The following is a 19,876-nucleotide window of genomic DNA, read 5'->3' as shown; positions in this document are numbered from 1 at the left end:
ACAGCCAGAGTGTATTTGCGAACGCAATAGATATGCTAACTGGATAACAGCCTATCAAGTTCTTGCTAGCTAACCAAATGACACCCAAATCTCTACCTGTGTATAGCCACCGAAAAACGATATGAGGGGGAAAAGTCAGTCATTCACCCACTCCTCCAATGGCATAACATGACATCCTCCTAGCTAGCTAACGTTAGGCTCCGTGTTTTTAGCTTACTATATAAATAGATACGCTAGTCTATTAGCCAGGTTATGACTGACTTTTGATCATACATTTGTCTGTTTTTGTCCAGAATATTAAAACGCTGTCAGTTCCACTTTAAACTTTAGGTTACCGGTTACTGTGTGCTAAAAATGAAATGTTTTTTTGCAATGGGAAGTAATACTTCTACATTTTGACTGGGAAATGCTTAATGGTTGCGTTTTTGTATTCTTATGATTGGGACCTACTGGCTTATGTCAGAGTTTATGGACTGCTTATCCTTTAACATCATACTGTGTGTGACTGCTGTCTTTCCATCAGCCCTATGCAGTGGTGCCTGGAGAAGTGGGTATACTCTAATTTTGCCAAAAAGTTCCCAAACGTCCCATCTAGCGAAGGAAAGGCACCCTGTGAAAAACCCTATGTTTTTATGAGTTTTCCAATAGATTTTTGGGATTTTCACTCTCAAAAATCAACACTTTTTATAAAAAATATAAAAAATGTTAAGGTCTAAATCCACGACAATGCTTATACCACATCAATCTGATTGGGTGGGCCTGTCTCCACAGTGGGTGGGCCTCTGTCCACCCAGGCCCATCCATGTCTACGCCCCTGATGCAAACAGTTTATGATGACAATTGCGCATCACAAATAGCCTACTAACACTTCGGGTTACTTTTTAAATACCTGGTTTGCATACCGATTGTTGCATTTGTCAGCATTTACTGGTAGATATCTTAAATTTAAACGTCTTTCCTACCCTACCGGCTACCAATGTCATTCTTCTGTGAGCTGCTCCATGCCAAAACCAGTTGAGAGCTGCACACTTGCTGCCTGCAGATAATATTCTGTTGAAACTAGGGTGTGTGCGGCATGCATGTGAATTTATTTCACGTGCTTTGCGGTTGTGTTGGCTACTTTGTGCAGGATTCCTCCATTACACTACTTTGATACGCATCAGTAGGGGTTAAAACGTGATTATAAGCAATGCCCACTGAAAAAAAAGTAAGCAATACCTGCGTATACCCCTCCACTACATCACTGGCCCTTTGTGTTTTCCAAAAAAATGCACTACTACATGAGTGCGCTGGTATTACGGTTGTTGTCCTTTCAGAATCATGAACCTGTCACACACACGGAAGGTTTATATGTTTGCCACTGCGCAAACATGTCGATATTAGATATTAAGGCTGTAAAGATATTCATGTTTCAAGAAAGAAGTGAATATCTTTGGCCTGGCGAAGCGGTTTTAAGTGATGACTGAATGGAAGCTGATCATTTGTTTTTTAATCCGCTGGTTTCACTGTCCAAAACAAGACCGAGTACAGATGTATCCAACACCGCGACAAATCGTGTACTACAACATTGATCTCTACCATCTCAATTTACATTTGTTGTTTGTTTTGCTTTTTATGCGCTTTGAGATTATTTTCTGTAATGAAAAGCGCTACATCAGTGAAATAAATTATTATTATTATTGCCAGAAAGGAAGATTCCACAGTCTTCATTTAAATTTAGCGGTAAGCATAAGGTTAGCAGTATGGTTAAGGTTAGGTTCAAAATCTAATTTGTAGAAATGGGCAGGGTTTATGACTTCAGGTTATAGATGTGATAACCTGTCACTACATTAACTTTACCGCCCTTGTTTGTTGTTAATGAATGGCAAAGAAACACCCACAAAACATCCACATCGAACCACACCCCCAACACAACTCTTGTTTCGCTTCTGTCATGGCCGCTAGCATTTCTAATGAGCAAAGCCCCAAAATAAGGCCAAATCAGGAAGTTCAGCCCCCCTTTAACTTACAATGCCAAGCACAAATAATGTTTTGCAGGTTTTTATTGATATGTCAAAATAATAATAATTCTGGAAGAGGGTTATAAAGTAGGCAACCGACAAACAAAGATGCACAGCAGAACACTGTTGCATGTAGGTAAAAGAGTGAAATGGCTTGAATAATTTAGAAAAGGAACAAATTGTAGCCATTATTAAGCCAGACTTAGTTCATAAGACATCTTTGAGAAGTCTGATGTAGTTTCATGACGAGGAATGGATTGGTAAAGAAAGAAAATGCTACAAAACAATCCTGATGATTTATTAAAATGTAACAGTGCAGTTTCTCAAAAACATTCAACACAAAAAAATGAACAAAATATCAAGGCCCAGAGTATACAATTGCATAATTTGGTCTCACAGCGTAGACAGTAACGTTCAGGCTGTCAAGCCACTTCTTGGATCATTATAGCCACTACCTTGTTACAAACAACGAGCCGCCATGGGATTCCAACACCATCTGAAACACAGGCACAAGAGCTGGTTAATGAAGAATCATTATACTACCAGTTAGATACAGTCCCAGAGACCAGATCCATGTCATCTAACCTGATTTCTAAACGTAAGCATTCAAGATTCTGAAAGTCACAGATCAAGCTAAAAAATGCAAACCATGAAAATATGACAAATTTACAGGCAGGGACTTATCCGTAGGTATTACTGTTCTCAGAGAAACCGAGACTTTAGGGTTTAAACAGAGCTGAGGAAAAGTTCTCTCCAAAATACACTGAGTGTACAAAACAAGAACATTTCCATGACATACAGTGCATTCGGAAAGTATTCAGACCCCTGTAGATTGACCAGGTGAATCCAGGTGAAAGCTATGATCTCTTATTGATGTCACTTGCTAAATCCACTTCAATCATTGTAGATGAAGGGGAGGATACAGGTTAAAGAATGATTTTAAAGCCTTGGATTGTGTATGTGTGCCATTCAGAGGGTGAATTTGCAAGACAAAATATTTAAGTGCCTTTGAACGGGGTATGGTAGTAGCTGACAGGCCCACCGGTTTGTGTCAGGAACTGCAACACTGCTGGGTTTTTCACATTCAACAGTTTCCTGTGTGTATCAAGAATGGTCCACCACCCAAAAGGACATTCAGCCAACTTGACACAACTGTGGGAAGCATTGGCGTTAACATGGGCCAGCATCCCTGTGGAACGCTTTCGACACCTTGTAGAGTGGGGGGGGGGGGGGCACTCAATATTAGGAAGGTGTTCTTAAAATGTTTTGTATACTCAGTGTATATGACTTTAAAGCTTGGGGAACTGGTATTAATTCTGTTCTCATTGAGCCCATGTAAACCTCCACCTATGAAGCTAAAATCCTTGCTCGGTTCTAGTCAGACTGTTAAAACAAAACAGACATTGAGTTGAATGGATTGAATACAGCGCTCCAGACAACCAGTTTCCCCTGGTGGCACTAACTTTTTCAGTTGGTGGCACTAGACCATGATTTGGTCGCAACCCAACAAAAATATTTTGATATGCAACCTAATCCAGTGATTGTCATGATTGTTAGGTTAACAAATAGGCTATAATTCTTTAGATTTGAAAGTCAAAATTAGGGCACCAGAAGATTCAGATGTTTTTTATTTTCAATTTGCCTTCATCTTCACTCTAATGAACTTATCATCTGCAGCAGAGGAAACTCTGGGTCTTTTCCTGTAGCGGTCCTCATGAGAGCAAGTTTCATCAAATCAAATCACATTTTATTGGTCACATATACATGGTTAGCAGATGTTATTGCGAGTGTAGCGAAATGCTTAGGCTTCTAAATCCGACAGTGCAGCAGTATCTAACAGGTAATATCTAACAATTCCACAACAAAACCTAATACACACAATCTAGTAAAGAAATAAGAATATATAAAATATATGGATGAGCAGTGACAGAGCGGGTAAGATTCAATAGATAGTGTGTGATACAGTATATACATATGAGAAGTAATGCAAGATATGTAAACATTCTTAAAGTAGCATTATTAAAGTGACTATTGATCCATTTATTAAAGTGGCCAATTATATCAAGTCTGTATGTAGGCAGCTGCCTCTCTGTGCTAGTGATGGCTGTTTATCAATCTGGCCTTGAGATTGTCCCAGCTTTGATGCACCTGTACTGACCTCACCTTCTGGATGGTGGTGAGGTGAACAGGCAGTGGCTCGTGTGGTTTTTGTCCTTGATGATCTTTTTTGCCTTCCTGTAACATCGGGTGTTCTAGGTGTCCTGGAGGGCAGGTAGTTTGCCCCCAGTGATGCGTTGTGCAGACTGCACCACCTTCTGGAGAACCCTGCGGTTGTGGGCGGTGCAGTTGCCGTACCAGGCAGGGATACAGCCCGACAGGATGCGTTCGATTGTGCACCTGTAAAAGTTAGTGAGGGATTTTGGTGACAAGCCACATTTTTTCAGCCTCCTGAGGTTGAAGAGGTGCGGTTGTGCCTTCTTCACCACACTGTCTTCGGGCTTGGACCATTTCAGTTTGTCGGTGTACACCGAGGAACTTCAAACTGTCAGCCTTCTCCACTGCTGTCCCGTCGATGTGGATGGGGGGGGGGTGCTCCCTCTGCTGTTTTGTGAAGTCCACGATCATCTCTTTTGTTTTGGTGACATTGAGTGAGAGGTTATTTTCCTGACACCACACTCTGAGTGTCCTCACCTCCTCCCTGTAGTCTGTCTCGTCGTTGTTGGTAATCAAGCCTACCACTGTTGTGTCATCTGCAAACTTGATGATTGAGTTGGAGGCATGCATGGCCATGCAGTCGTGGGTGAACAGGGAGTACAGGAGGGGGCTGAGAACACACCCTTGTGGGACCCCAGTGTTGAAGATCAGCGGAGTGGAGATGTTGTTTCCTACCTTCACCACCTGGGGGTGGCCGGTCAGAAAGTACAGGAGACAGTTGCACAGGGAGGGGGTCAAGACCCAGGGACTCAAGCTTAATGATGAGTTTGGAGGGTATTATGGTGTTGAATGCTGAGCTGTAGTCAATGAACAGCATTCTTACATAGGTATTGCTCTTGTCCAGATGAGATTGTGCAGTGTGATGGCGATTGCATTGTCTGTGGACCTATTGGGGCGGTAAGCAAATTGAAGTGGGTCTAGGGTGTCAGGTAGGGTGGAGGTGATATGGTCCTTGACTAGTCTATCAAAGCACTTCATGATGACGGAAGTGAGTTCTACAGGGCGATAGTCATTTAGTTCAGTTACCTTGGCTTTCTTGGGAACAGGAACAATGGTGGCCATCTTGAAGCATGTGGGGACAGCAGACTGGGATAGGGATTGATTGAATATGTCCGTAAACACACCAGCCAGCTGGTCTGGGCATGCTCTGAGGATGCGGCTAGGGATGCCCTCTGGGCTGGCAGCCTTGCAAGGGTTACCACGTCCAAATGTTTTACTCATGTCGGCCACGGAGGAGGAGAGCCCACAGTCTTTGGTAGCGGGCCGTATCGGTGTCACTGTATTGTCCTCAAAGAAGTGGTTTAATTTGTCTGGAAGAAAGACGTCGATGTCCGTGACGAGGCTGGTTTTCTTTTTGTAATTCGTGATTGTCTGTAGACCCTGCCACACAGGTCTCGTGTTTGAGCCATTGAATTGCGACTCCACCTTGTCTCTATACTGACACTTTGCTTGTTTGATTGCCTTACGGAGGGAATAACTACACTGTTTGTATTCGGCCATATTGCCAGTTGCCTTGCCATGATTAAATGTGGTGGTACATGCTTTCAGTTTTGTGCGAATGCTGCCATTAATCCATGGTTTCTGGTTAGGGAAGGTTTTAATAGTCACAGTGGGTACAACATCTCCTATACACTTCCTTATAAATTCGTTCACCGAGTCAGCATATACGTCAATGTTGTTCTCTGAGGCTAACCGGAACATACCCCAGTCCATGTGATCGAAGCAATCTTGAAGCGTGGAATCCAATTGGTCAGACCAGTGTTGGATAGACCTAAACTCGGGCGCTTCCTGTTTTAGTTTCTGCCTATGGGAGGGGAGTAATAAGATGGAGTCATGGTCAGATATGCCAAAAGGACGGCGGGGGAGTGCCTTGTATGCATTGCGGAAGTTAGAGTAGCAATGGCTGAGCGTGTTGCTCGCTCGTGTATGGCAATCAATATGCTGATAGAAATTAGGAAGCCTTGTTCTCAAATTAGCTTTGTTAAAATCCCCAATCTACAACAAATGCAGCCTCAGGATATATGGTTTCCAGTTTGCATAAAGTCCAGTGAAGTTCCTTGATGGCCGTCTTGGTATCAGCTTGTGGGGCGATACACACCGATGTGACAATAACGGAGGAGAGTTCTCTTTGGAGATAATATGGTCGGCATTTGATTGTGAGGAATTCTAGGTCAGGTGAACAAAAGGACTTGAGTTCCTGTATATTGTTACAATTACACCATGAGTCGTTAATCATGAAATATACACCCCCGCCCTTCTTACCGGAGAGATGTTTATTCCTGTCGGCGCGATGCACTGAAAATCCCGTTGGCTGTACTCACTCTGACAGCATGTCCCAAGCTAGCCATGTTTCCGTGAAACAGAGTATGTTACAATCCCGGATATCTCTTTGGAAAGCAACTCTTGCCCTGATTTCGTCGGCTTTGTTAACTAAGGACTGGACATTAGCTGGTAAGTTGACATCTCTCTGATATCCAATATTTCTTCCTGGCTGTATGTAATAACACTTCAGGTTTTCTGGGCTAACAATGTAAGAAATAATACATTAAAAAACGAAATACTGCACAGTTTCCTAAGAACTAGAAGTGAAGCTGCCATCTCTATCGGTGCCATCTTCCCATCCTAGTGCTTGATGGCTTTTGTGACTGCACTTAAAGAAACTTTCAAAGTTCTTAACATTTTTCAGATTGACTAACCTTCATGCTTTGAGCTGTTCTTGCCATAATATGGACTTGGTCTTTTACCAAATAGGGCTATGTTCTGTATACCACCCCTACTTTGTCACAACACAACTGATTGGCTCAAAAGGAAATACATTCCACAAATTAACTTTTAATAAGGCACACCTGTTAATTTTAAATGCTGGTTGAGAGAATGCCAAAAGTGTGCAAAGCTGTCATCAAGAATCTCAAATATAAAATATATTTTGATTTGTTTAACACTTTTTTGGTTACTACATGTATATACTGTATGTGTTATTTCATTGTTTTGATGTCTTCACTATTATTCTACAATGTAGAAAATAGTAAAAATAAAGAAAAACCCTGGAATTAGTATGCGTGTCCAAACTTTTGACAGGTACTGTAGGCCTAATTAAATTGGCACTAATTCACCACCTCATGAAGTGGGTACTCTAGGGCCCCATAAAAATGGTTCAATTTTTGGCCAAAATCTGTTTAGTTTTATTCCAAACTAAACTTACTTGGTTTTGTTCCAGGATTTTTATCTCCCTTTTTTGTAGAAAAACAACACAACGTGATGTTTTAAGTTCACAACAATGTTTAAAAACCATATCTGGAGACCCTTTATTAGGTCTGGGGAAAAAATATAAGACATTTTGATTTTGGAGTGTCATTACCCTTTAATTCAAGTGGCAACTAGCAATGGGCTGTTGTTAACCAGTGTTTTGTAGTGCACATGTGATGGTAGAGCTTGCTAAACAAATATCCAATGGATTGATGCAAATAATCAGGCATAAACTACTTTCTAGTAAATTAGAAGGTTTTTGGGAAAGCCTTTCTCCATCTACCAGAAGACGGTTATCAACTGCAACAGTGGTAGACATATGCGCAGAACACACAGACACACACGAGACAGGGGCATTCCTGTGTCGTTGCATATTTAGAAAGTTGCAGGAAATACGAATCACTGATGCATTCTGTTAATGTCATGTCTCCCGCTCGCCTAGCGTAGTAGTGACTACCGAACGGCTCCCGTTAAATGCTCATTGGACCCTTTGATCACTCGGCTACACAGCTGATGCCCCCCCGGCCTGTTTCAATAACACGGTACCTAATTTTGTTTATCTGTCGGCCCCAGCCTCGAACTCAGGTCCTGTATGTACCTAACTGACCCGTTCTGCCCATTCATCGCCATTTACCCGTTGTTGTCTTAGCTCTCCCGATCAACACCTGTGATTGCTTTATACTTCTCTCTGTCAAAATGCCTTGTCTATTGCTGTCTAGGCTAGTTCTTATTGTTTTATTTCACTGAAGAGCCCTCAATCCCGCTCCACATGCCTTAGATAGCTCTTTTGTCCCACCCCCCACACATACGGAGACCTCACCTGGCTTAACTGGTGCCCCCAGATACGAATCCTCTCTCATCGTCACTCAATGCATAGGTTTACCTCAACTGTACTCACATCCTACCATACCCTGGTCTGTACATTATGCCCTGAATCTATTCTATCACGCTCAGAAATCTGCTCCTTTTATTCTCTACTTCCAACGCACTAGACGACCAGTTTTTATAGCCTTTAGCCGTACCCTTATCCTACTCCTCCTCTGTCTCTGGTGATGTAGAGGTTAACCAAGGCTCTTTAGCCCCCAGTACCATTCCTATTCCCCAGGCGCTATCATTTGTTGACTTCTGTAACCATAAACGCCTTGGTTTCATGCATGTTAATGTCAGAAGCCTCCTCCCCCAGCTTGATTTATTCACTGCTTTAGCACACTCCGCCAACCCTGATGTCCTAGCCGTGTCTCAATCCTGGCTTAGGAAGTCACCAAAAGAAATTTCCATCCCCAACTACAAAATTTTCCGCCAAGATAGAACTGCCAAAGGGAGCAGAGTTGCAATCTACTGCAGAGATGTTCTGCAGAGTTCTGTCATGCTATCCAGGTCTGTGCCCAAACAGATCCTCCAGCTCCTACTTTTAAAAATCCACCTTTCCAGAAATAAGTCTCTCACTGTTGCCGCTTGTTATAGACCCTCCTCAGCCCTCCGCTGTGCCCTAGACACCATATGTGAATTGATTGCCCCCATCTATCTTCAGAGATCTAACTGTTAGGTGACCTAAACTGGGATATGCTTAACATCCCGGCCGTCCTACAATCTAAGTTAGATGCCCTCAATCTCACACAAATTATCAAGGAACCTACCAGGTACAACTCTACATCCGTAAACACGGGCACCCTCATAGATATCATCCTGACCACCCTGCCCTCTAAATACACCTCTGCTGTCTTCAACCAGGATCTCAGCGATCACTGCCTCATTGCCTGCGTCCGTAATTGGTCCGCGTCAAACGACCACCCCTCAACACTGTAAAACGCTCCCTAAAACACTTCAGCGAGCAGCCCTTTCTAATCAACCTGGCCCGGGTATCCTGGAAGGATATTGACCTCATCCCGTCACAAGAGGATGCCTAGTTATTCTTTAAAAAGTGCTTTCCTCACCATCTTAAATAAGCATGCCCCATACAAAAAATGTAGAACTAAGAACAAATATAGCCCTTGGTTCACTCCAGACTTGACTGCCCTTGACCAGCACAAAAACATCCTGTAGCGTACAGCATTAGCATTGAATAGCCCCCGCGATATGCTTCCCCTTTTCGGGGAAGTTAGGAACCAATATACACACAGTTAGTTAGGAAAGAAAAGGCTAGCTCTTTCAAACATAAATTTGCTTCCTGTAGCACAAATTCCAAAAAGGTTTGGGACACTAAAGTACATGGAGAATAAGAGCACCCTCTCCCAGCTGCCCACTGCACTGAGGCTAGGAAACACTGTCACTACCGATAAATCTACGATAATCGAAAATGTCAATAAGCATTTCTCTACGGCCGACCATGCTTTCCACCTGGCTACCCCTACCAACAGCACTGCACCCCCCGTAGCAACTTGCCCAAGCACCCCCCCCTCTACACTTCTCCTTCACACAAATCCAGATAGCTGATGTTCTGAAAGAGCTGCAAAATCTGTACCCCTACAAATCAGCTAGGCTAGACAATCTGTACCCTTTCTTTCTAAAATTATCCGCCGAAATTGTTGCAACCCATATTACTAGCCTGTTCAAACTCTCTTTCGTCTCGTCTGAGATCCCTAAAGATTGGAAAGCTGCCGCTGTCATCCCCTCTTCAAAAAGGGAGACACTCTAGACCCAAACTGTTACAGACCTATATCTATCCTGCCCTGCCTTTCTTCGAAAGCCAAGTTAACAAACAGATTATCAACCATTTCAAATCCCACCGTACCTTCTCCACTATGCAATCTGGTTTCCAATTGATCATGGTTGCACCTCAGCCACGCCCAAGGTCCTAAAAGATATCATAACCGCCATCAATAAAAGACAGTACTGCGCAGCAGTCTTCATCGACATGGCTAAGGATTTCGACTCTGTCAATCACCGCATTCTTATCGGCAGACTCAACAGCCTTGGTTTCTCAAATGACTGCCTTGCCTGGTTCACCAACTACTTCTCAGATAGAGTTCAGTGTGTCAAATCGGAGGGCCTGTTGTCCGGACCTCTGGCAGTCTCTATGGGGGTGCCACAGGGTTCAATTCTCGAGCCGACTCTTTTCTCTGTATACAGTGAGGGAAAAAAGTATTTGATCCCCTGCTGATTTTGTTCGTTTGCCCACTGACAATGAAATGATCAGTCTGTAATTTTAATGGTAGGTTTATTTGAACAGTGAGAGACAGAATATCAACAAAAAAATCCAGAAAAACACATGTCAAAAATGTTATAAATTGATTTGCATTTTAATGAGGGAAATAAGTATTTGACCCCTCTGCAAAACATGACTTAGTACTAAGTGGCAAAACCCTTGTTGGCAATCACAGAGGTCAGATGTTTCTTGTAGTTGGCCACCAGGTTTGCACACATCTCAGGAGGGATTTTGTCCCACTCCTCTTTGCAGATCTTCTTCAAGTCATTAAGGTTTCGAGGCTGACGTTTGGCAACTCGAACCTTCAGCTCCCTCCACAGATTTTCTATGGGATTAAGGTCTGGAGACTGGCTAGGCCACTCCAGGACCTTAATGTGGTTTTTCTTGAGCCACTCCTTTGTTGCCTTGGCCGTGTGTTTTGGGTCATTGTCATGCTGGAATACCCATCCACGACCCATTTTCAATACCCTGGCTGAGGGAAGGAGGTTTTCACCCAAGATTTGACGGTACATGGCCCCGTCCATCGTCCCTTTGATGCGGTGAAGTTGTCCTGTCCCCTTAGCAGAAAAACACCCCCAAAGCATAATGTTTCCACCTCCATGTTTGACGGTGGGGATGGTTTCTTGGGGTCATAGGCAGCATTCCTCCTCCTCCAAACACGGCAAGTTGAGTTGATGCCAAAGAACTCAATTTTGGTCTCATCTGACCACAACACGTTCACCCAGTTGTCCTCTGAATCATTCAGATGTTCATTGGCAAACTTCAGACGGGCATGTATATGTGCTTTCTTGAGCAGGGGGACCTTGCGGGCGCTGCAGGATTTCAGTCCTTCACGGCGTAGTGTGTTACCAATTGTTTTCTTGGTGACTATGGTCCCAGCTGCCTTGAGATCATTGACAAGATCCTCCTGTGTAGTTCTGGGCTGATTCCTCACCATTCTCATGATCATTGCAACTCCACGAGGTGAGATTTTACATGGAGCCCCAGGCCGAGGGAGTTTGACAGTTCTTTTGTGTTTCTTCCATTTGCGAATAATCGCACCAACTGTTGTCACCTAATCACCAAACTGCTTGGCAATGGTCTTGTAGCCCATTCCAGCCTTGTGTAGATCTACAATCTTGTCTCTGACATCCTTGGAGAGCTCTTTGGTCTTGGCCATGGTGGAGAGTTTGGAATCTGATTGATTGATTGCTTCTGTGGACAGGTGTCTTTTATACAGGTAAGAAACTGAGATTAGGAGCACTCCCTTTAAGAGTGTGCTCCTAATCTCAGCTCGTTACCTGTATGAAAGACACCTGGGAGCCAGAAATCTTTCTGATTGAGAGGGGGTCAAATACTTATTTCCCTCATTAAAATGCAAATCAATTTATAACATTTTTGACATGCGTTTTTCTGGATATTTTTGTTGTTATTCTGTCTCTCACTGTTCAAATAAACCTACCATTAAAATTATAGACTGATCATTTCTTTGTCAGTGGGCAAACGTACAAAATCAGCAGGGGATCAAATACTTTTTTCCCCTCACTGTATATCAATGATGTTGCTCTTGCTGCTGGTGATTCTCTGATCCACCTCTATGCATACGACACCATTCTGTATACCTCTTTGGACACTGTGTTAACAAACCTCCAGCCGAGCTTCAATGCCATACAACACTCCTTCCGTGGCCTCCAACTGCTCTTAAATGCTAGTAAAACTAAATGCATGCTTTTCAACCGTTCGCTGCCCGCACCCGCCCGCCCGACTAGCATCACTACTCTGGATGGTTCTGACTTAGAATATGTGGACAACTACAAATACCTAGGTGTCTGGTTAGACTGTAAACTCTCCTTCCAGACTCACATTAAGCATCTCCAATCCAAAATTAAATCTAGAATCGGCTTCCTATTTCGCAACAAAGCCTCCTTCACTCATGCTGCTAAACATACTCTCGTAAAACTGACTATCCTACCGATCCTTGACTTCGGCGATGTCATTTACAAAATAGCCTCCAACACTCTACTCAGCAAATTGGATGTAGTCTATCACAGTGCCATCCGTTTTGTCACCAAAGCCCCATATAAAAAAAGCAGCATTCCCCAAGTTAGGATGGCTTTCACTTCAGCAGTAATAAATTCATGAACTTCTTTGAGGAAAAGATCATGATCATTAGAAAGCAAATTAGACTCCTCTTTAAATCTGCGTATTCCTCCAAAGCTCAGCTTTCCTGAGTCTGCACAACTCTGCCAGGACCTAGTATCAAGAGACAATTAAGTGTTTTAGTACTATATCTCTTGACACAATGATGAAAATAATCATGGCCTCTAAACCTTCAAGCTGCATACTGGACCCTATTCCAACTAAACTACTGAAAGAGCTGCTTCCTGTGCTCGGCCCTCCTATGTTGAACATAATAAACGGCTCTCTATCCACCGGATGTGTACCAAACTCACTAAAAGTGTCAGTAATAAAGCCTTTTCTTCCAGTTCTCTGCTGCCAATGACTGGAACAAATTGCAAAAATCACTGAAGCTGGAGACTTATATCTCCCTCACTAACTTTAAGCATCAGCTGTCAGAGCAGTTTACCGATCACTGCACCTGTACACAGCCCATCTAAATAGCCCACCCAACTACCTCATCCCATTTTTTGCTCTTTTGCACCTCAGTAGTTCTACTTGCACATCATCATCTGCACATCTACCACTCCAGTGTTCATGCTAAATTGTAATGATTTCGCCACTATGGCCTATTTATTTTCTTACCTCCCTAATCTTACTACATTTGCACACACTGTAAATAGATTTTTCTATTGTGTTATTGACTGTACTTTGTTTATGTGTAACTCTGTGTTGTTGTTTTTGTCGCACTGCTTTGCTTTGTCTTGGCCAGGTCACAGTTGTAAATGAGAACTTGTTCTCAACTGGCCTACCTGGTTAAATAAAGGTGACATAAAAAAATCTAAAAATGTCTTATTATACACTTGGGAAAATGTATAAATGTTTTAATGAGTTCAATGGATTGAACACAATTTCCTACCAAGTTCAACCCTACTACCCAATGAGGCCTAGTGCACTCGTAATGGCCGACGCACAGCTCCGTATTTCAAAGCCATATCATATATCTCGATTGTAAAAGTGTGAACCAGGCACAGCAGCAGGGCAGACACTTTCATTACAGGAATCATGCACTTCACTGTTAGACCAAATAATGGTTTTATGTGCAAAAAAAATAACGTTTTGAGTGAGGTGACCAGGTAGAATGTACAGCTCGCACCAGTGTGACCAACAAAAAATGTAACTTGCAAAGCCAAGTCAAAGGGTAACAAAATATAACTATATGGTCGCAGTCTGGAGCCCTGGAAGAGCATTAATACAATAGCGCACTACATAAGGAGCCATTGAAGACGCAACCCCGCCTGGTGTTAAGAGCCCCTCTCAGGGCAGGCACTGTAATCTGGCTTACCTGCTACTCCAGATGGGAAGGCCACCATTCGCTCTAGAGGAGAAAAGCCACTTACTGGGCAGAACCGTCACTGGGTCAGCATAGTACTTCCAGATCAGAGACATCATCAGCACGCCTGGGAGAGACAGAGGGAGGACGTCACTCTCTGCCACTTGCTCCCATTGGACTGTGCATCTGTCCGTCATCATCCATAGTCCCACATCTATTAAATATTTGTATAGTTTCCTATTGCAAGATTGTGAAATAAGCCTAGCTACTATGAAAATATACCAATTAATTTGTATTATATATATTTTAGGAGTTTATACTCCATATATCTCAGGTTTACATCGCTTACCTTACTTGACGGTGGCCTGCTGACCATTTCTGGAATTAACTGGGGGAAGAGAGAAAAATACAAACTTCAGGCAACAAACTGATAACAGAGTGTGGTTTCTGACACAGAGACACAGTATCACAGTGGAACTCTAAGGCCAACAGGTGAGACTGTACGACAGCTGGTTAGAAGGGGTGGAGACGTCAGCAGAAGTGTTGCCCCTCAAAGAAGCTTTGATCAAGCCACAGGAAGTGTCTCACGTCAAGGTCACCTTTACCTTCCTTCATCCACCTCAAGCTCTATCCTGAGGATTATGGGAGATTTCTAATTTAAAACCCTCCATGTATTCATACTGATCGCTGCATTTACTGCATCACAATTAATTTAAGGGCGCTAACACCCTAAAGATATGAAAACTTCTCCATCAAATTATTTCACTGTGCCATTGTGCTTGGGTTTCACATTTGAAATGATAGAGTGGTAGAATTATGTTTGACTCCAGTGAAAACAGAAATATTCAGCACATTCTTCCCTTAAAATAAATCTGCATGGGGTATAGTATCTACAAGTATATATTAGTTCCATTTGGACAAAATAATGGTCCTGTATTTGGTCACCACTGGTCCGTGGAAGTGGTGTGCTGCTAAATGGCATGTTCTTGAAAGGGAGCCCCTTTCCTTCCTCTGTTACTATCAGGGACTCAAGAGATCGAGCGGGAAAATTAGAAAACGGAGAGGGCAAGAGAAGGCCGATGGCAACAGGCTGCAGCTGTGACAGAGGCCTCCTAAGTGAACACTCAGAGCGGTTATCTGAAACCCTCCTGGCAACCACTCCCTCCCAACCCTGTTTTTTTCTTTTTTTTCTTCTCCACATCCTTTTTAACATACATGTACAAAGTCCCTTATAGAAAGATGGAGCAAATTGTGCAGTAGAGTTTTCCCGCCTACTAAACCAGCTTAGAGCAAGGAAGGAAAAATTGGTGATATTAACAAGGCCATACCTCCACCATGTCTCGTTATACTAATAGTGTTTTTAATGGTAAATATTCTATAGGCTACATTTAATTTGACAAAAATCTCTAGAAGGGAACAATGCATACTTGTATGTGTGGACTTGAGATAAAAACAAATATTGGTTATGGGGCTTTTTGTTGTGACATCTTTAGAACATAGATGGGCAACTGGTGGCCCGCAGATCAATTAACCAAAACGAAAAAATAACATTACAATTAGGAGAGGGAAGCAAGCAAGACTTTTACACATCAGCAGTTTTTCCTCGTTATGTCATTCACTGAGTCACTCAATTAGCCCATGTCAGCAAAACATTTTTTTGATTGGTAAGTTAGTCTAGCGGCCAGCTATCTAAAATAAAATCCTGGTCTTGCTTTGTCATTATTGGGTATTGTGTGTAGACTGATGACGTGAAAAAACTATTTAATCAATTTTAGAATGAGGCTCAACAAAATCAAGGGGTCTAAATACTTTCGAATGCACTACTGAGCGCTCTGGAGCAGGTTTTCATCAAGGATCTCTCTATACTTTGCTCCGTTTATCTTTCCTTCAATCCTGACTAGTCTCCCAGCCCCATGCCACTGAAAAACATCCCCACAGCACGATGCTGCCACCACCATGCTTCACCGTAGGGATGGTGCCAGGTTTCCTCCGGAACGTGACACTTGGAATTCAGGCTAGAGTTCAATCTTGGTTTCATCAGACCAGAGAATCTTGTTTCTCATGGTCTGAGTCCTTTAGGTGCCTTTTGGCAAACTCCAAGCAGGCTGTCATGTGCCTTTTACTGAGGAGTGGCTTCCATCTGGCCTGATTGATGGAACGATGCAGAGATGGTTGTCCTTCTGGAAGGTTCTCCCATCTCCACAGAGGAACTCTGGAGCTCTGTCAGTGACCATCGGGTTCTTGGTCAACCCCCTGATCAAGGCCCTCCGATTGCTCAGTTTGGCCAGGCAGCCAGCTCTAAGAAGTGTCTTGGTGGCTCCAAACTTCTTCCATTGAAGAATGATGGAGGCCACTGTGTTCTTGTGGATCTTTAAAGCTGCAGAAATGTTTTGGTACCCTTCCCCAGATCTGTGCATCAACACAATCCTGTCTGGGAGCTCTACGGACAATTCCTTCAACCTCATGGCTTGGTTTTTGGTCTGACATGCACTCTCAACTGTGGGACCTTATATAGACAGGTTTGTGCCTTTCCAAATCATGTCCAATCAATTGAATTTACCACAAGTGGACTCCAATCCAGTTGTAGAAACATCTCAAGGATGATCAATGGAAACATGATGTGCCTGAGCTCAATTGAGTCTCATAACAAAGGGTCTGAATACCTATGTAAATAAGGTATCCGTTTTTAATTTTCAATACATTTGCAACATTTCTCATTATGGGCTAGTGTGTAGATTGATGAGGGAAAAAAATATTTCATTCATTTTAGAATAAGGCTGTAACGTAACAAAATGTGGAAAAGGGAAGGGATCTGAATAATTTCCGAATGTACTGTAGGTAGGAAGTAGGAGCAACCAAATATCATTTTTGGTGAGTTTGGACATTTAAAAGTGAATGAGACATTGTGCACATGAAGAGTACTGGCTCTGGAGCAGCATGTGTACACGCTGTGTCTGTGTGGAGTCTGGAGTCGCTAGGGCAACGGGCCTGCCTGCTCTGAGAAGATGGGGGAGAAGTAGACAGCCAAGAACGGAGAGGAGAAAAAAAAACAGAAGAATATAAAAAAAGATAGCAGTGGCAGCTGTACAGATAACGCATTTAAAGGGCTTTGACTTCTCAAACATGGCATAAAGTCAACAAAATATGATGTCCAGCCACCTTATTAATTCAGCCACTTAGATAAGTCGCAAGTTAAACGTAGGGTACACGTTAACGCAGAACAATTAGTTTTCACACAGGAAAAAAAGAAAATGCATAAGAAATATCTTCCTGTGTTTTGTAAACACAGATCTGAAATGCTTCTTATTTAAATTTCTACTCAGCATCAGACTCATTTGGTTGCACCTCTCCAGAATTCACAAACATCATTCTATCAGCAGACAGCACTCTGTCTTATGTGTAGCTAATTTTCTATGGTACTTTTCTGTGTAGCCAGCCTACTTTTCTCTGGTAAAATGCAAGATTAACTTTGAGAAAAAAGTTAGGAAATGTAGCTGGCTACATTATTTCTATTATAAACAGAAGTATGGTCATGTATAGTTTTTGCAAAAAATATATTGCTTTTTCATTGTAAGCTAATTTAGCCTACTTGTGTGGATGCCAGCCAAATAGAGTTGCACTTCTGTTGTCATCTGATGAAAATTAATGTATTTTTTGTGAAGGAAAACTATAGTTCAGGTCCCTGATCACTCTATTGAAGTAAAAATAACACAGTTGACTTTCAGTATAAAACAGGACCCCTGTCAATACACAGTTGGACCTGCTCCCGCTTTGTGCTATTTACAAACAAACATGACTGGCTCAACTGTTCTAGGGAACTATGGTAAACTCAAAATGAAAAACACAATCTGCTTTATATTCTAACCTATTGCTCAAGTTGAATGCAGGTATTGAATTAATAAGTAGCTGAACTTAAAATAAATAGTTAACGGTTTTGAAAAAAACATCCAGTGGCTATTTCCAAATACCCTGGTATATGGTATACTGTCCTAGCTGTATAAAATTCTCTCTTTTCTAAACGGATGATTGCGTATCCATCGGCCCCTCAAAAGTTCAACACATCTGAACTTTCTGTCCGTAGAAATTGTATGGATATGAAAGCGTCATCTCTGCCGACTGTCAATGTATGACTCCCATTGAGAAAGCATTGGAAATCAGGGATACTGATGAAATCAACATGCCATTCTGGCCTTGCCCTAACAGTGAACTGTGCAATAAGGTATCATCACAGGGCATTATGTTATCAAGCTGCAGGTTGCTAGCACAATAAAGGAATTAGCACCAATCCATGGCAGATTGGGGTCACGAATGGCACAGCGGTCTAAGGCACTGCATCTCAGTCCTAGAGGCGTCACTACAGACCCTTGTTCGATTCCAGGCTGTATCATAATCGACCGTGATTGGTTGTGTTTGTGGATCTGAGAAGATTTAAATTATACTTATGGGGGAAACTCCCTTGGATCAACATCACTTTGTCATAGCACTTAACTGCTTGCCCATCCATTCCACATGTGATGTCGTTTAACAGATTTCTGTGTACAACACTGAACAAAAATATAAACAACATGTAAAGTGTTGGTCCCATGTTCATGAGCTGAAATAAAAGATCCCAGACATTTTCCATATGCACAAAAAGCTTATTTCATTAAAATGCACACATTTCTTTACATCCCTGTTAGTGAGCATTTCTCCTTTGCCAAGACAATACAGCAAGATCATTACACAGGTGCACCTTGGGCTGGGGACAATAAAAGGCCACTCTAAAATGTGCAGTTTGGTCACACAACACCACAGATGTCTCAAGATTTGATGGAGTGTTTTGCATGCTGACTGCAGGAATGTCCACCAGTGCTGTTGCCAGAAAATGTAATGTTAATTTCTCTACCATAAGCCACCTCCAACATCGTTTTAGAGAATGTGGCATTTCGTCCAACCGGCCTCACAACCGCAGACCATATGTACGGTGCCGTGTGGGCGAGCAGTTTGCTGATGTCAACATTTTGAACAGAGTGCCCCATGGTGGCGGTGGGGTTATGGTATGGGCAGGCATAAATTACAGACAATGAACACAATTGCATTTTATCAATGGCAATTTGAATGCACAAAAATACCTCTAACAAAATCCTGAGGCCCATTGTTTTTTTGGGAGGGGGTATCTGTGACCAACAGATGCCAAATCTGTATTCCCAGTCATGTGAAATCCATAGATTTGCGCCTAATGAATTTAATTCAATTGACAGATTTTCTCATATGAACTGTAACTCGGTAAAATCAATGACATTTTTGTTTTTATATATTCCCAAATGTGGCATTTACCCTTATATCAGGGAGACGTCTTACTCTTTAGTCTGCAACGCTTATGGTGCTAAAAAGAGCCAGGAAGGATAGTCATAAGGTTGAAGAGCAGATGACAGTTTTGGAAAGGGAGATCAACTCTGAGTCACAATCACCAGCCAATAAATGTTTGCGGGTCTTTGTCAATCTCTTCCAGTAGGAGAACGAACATCATGTTCCCTGTGCTAGACTATTACAGAGAAACATGTCGACACAACTTCAGAGTTTGAACACAGCTTTACCGGTAAAACTGGGCTACAATTTGTAAACGTTACCGATGGAATTATATACTCACATAGGAGGAAATTGACGGTAACAACCTTTTGACAAGGTTGCAATAGCAACCAGACCTACCCGGTCGCCATTTTCCTTTGATTATTTACAATAGCCGTCGCTAGGGAAGCACACACCCCTCTCTTTCTACCCGGTGCTGGGTATTTGTACTGAATATTTTGTATTTTTGCCTAGTGAAGTAGGACTGTTGTCTATATTTGTCTAAAATACATG

At 42.4% G+C, this 19,876-nt stretch overlaps 1 long non-coding RNA gene across 1 annotated transcript; it reads right to left on the bottom strand.

Moving 5' to 3' along the window:
* Positions 1 to 2,284: 2,284 nt before the first annotated feature.
* Positions 2,285 to 19,784, bottom strand: LOC139537401 (uncharacterized). Its single transcript, XR_011667524.1, has 4 exons — positions 19,665 to 19,784; positions 14,385 to 14,423; positions 14,048 to 14,162; positions 2,285 to 2,496 (listed from the first exon to the last, which is right to left on the bottom strand). It is a non-coding gene; the product is annotated as an uncharacterized lncRNA (long non-coding RNA).
* Between the last annotated feature and the right edge of the window lie 92 nt (positions 19,785 to 19,876).

The sequence above is a fragment of the Salvelinus alpinus genome, chromosome 13, assembly GCF_045679555.1.
Source record: "Salvelinus alpinus chromosome 13, SLU_Salpinus.1, whole genome shotgun sequence".
NCBI classification, from domain to species: domain Eukaryota; kingdom Metazoa; phylum Chordata; class Actinopteri; order Salmoniformes; family Salmonidae; genus Salvelinus; species Salvelinus alpinus.
The sequence above is the reverse complement of the archived record's forward strand: the minus strand, read 5'-3'. Positions and strand labels throughout refer to the sequence as shown.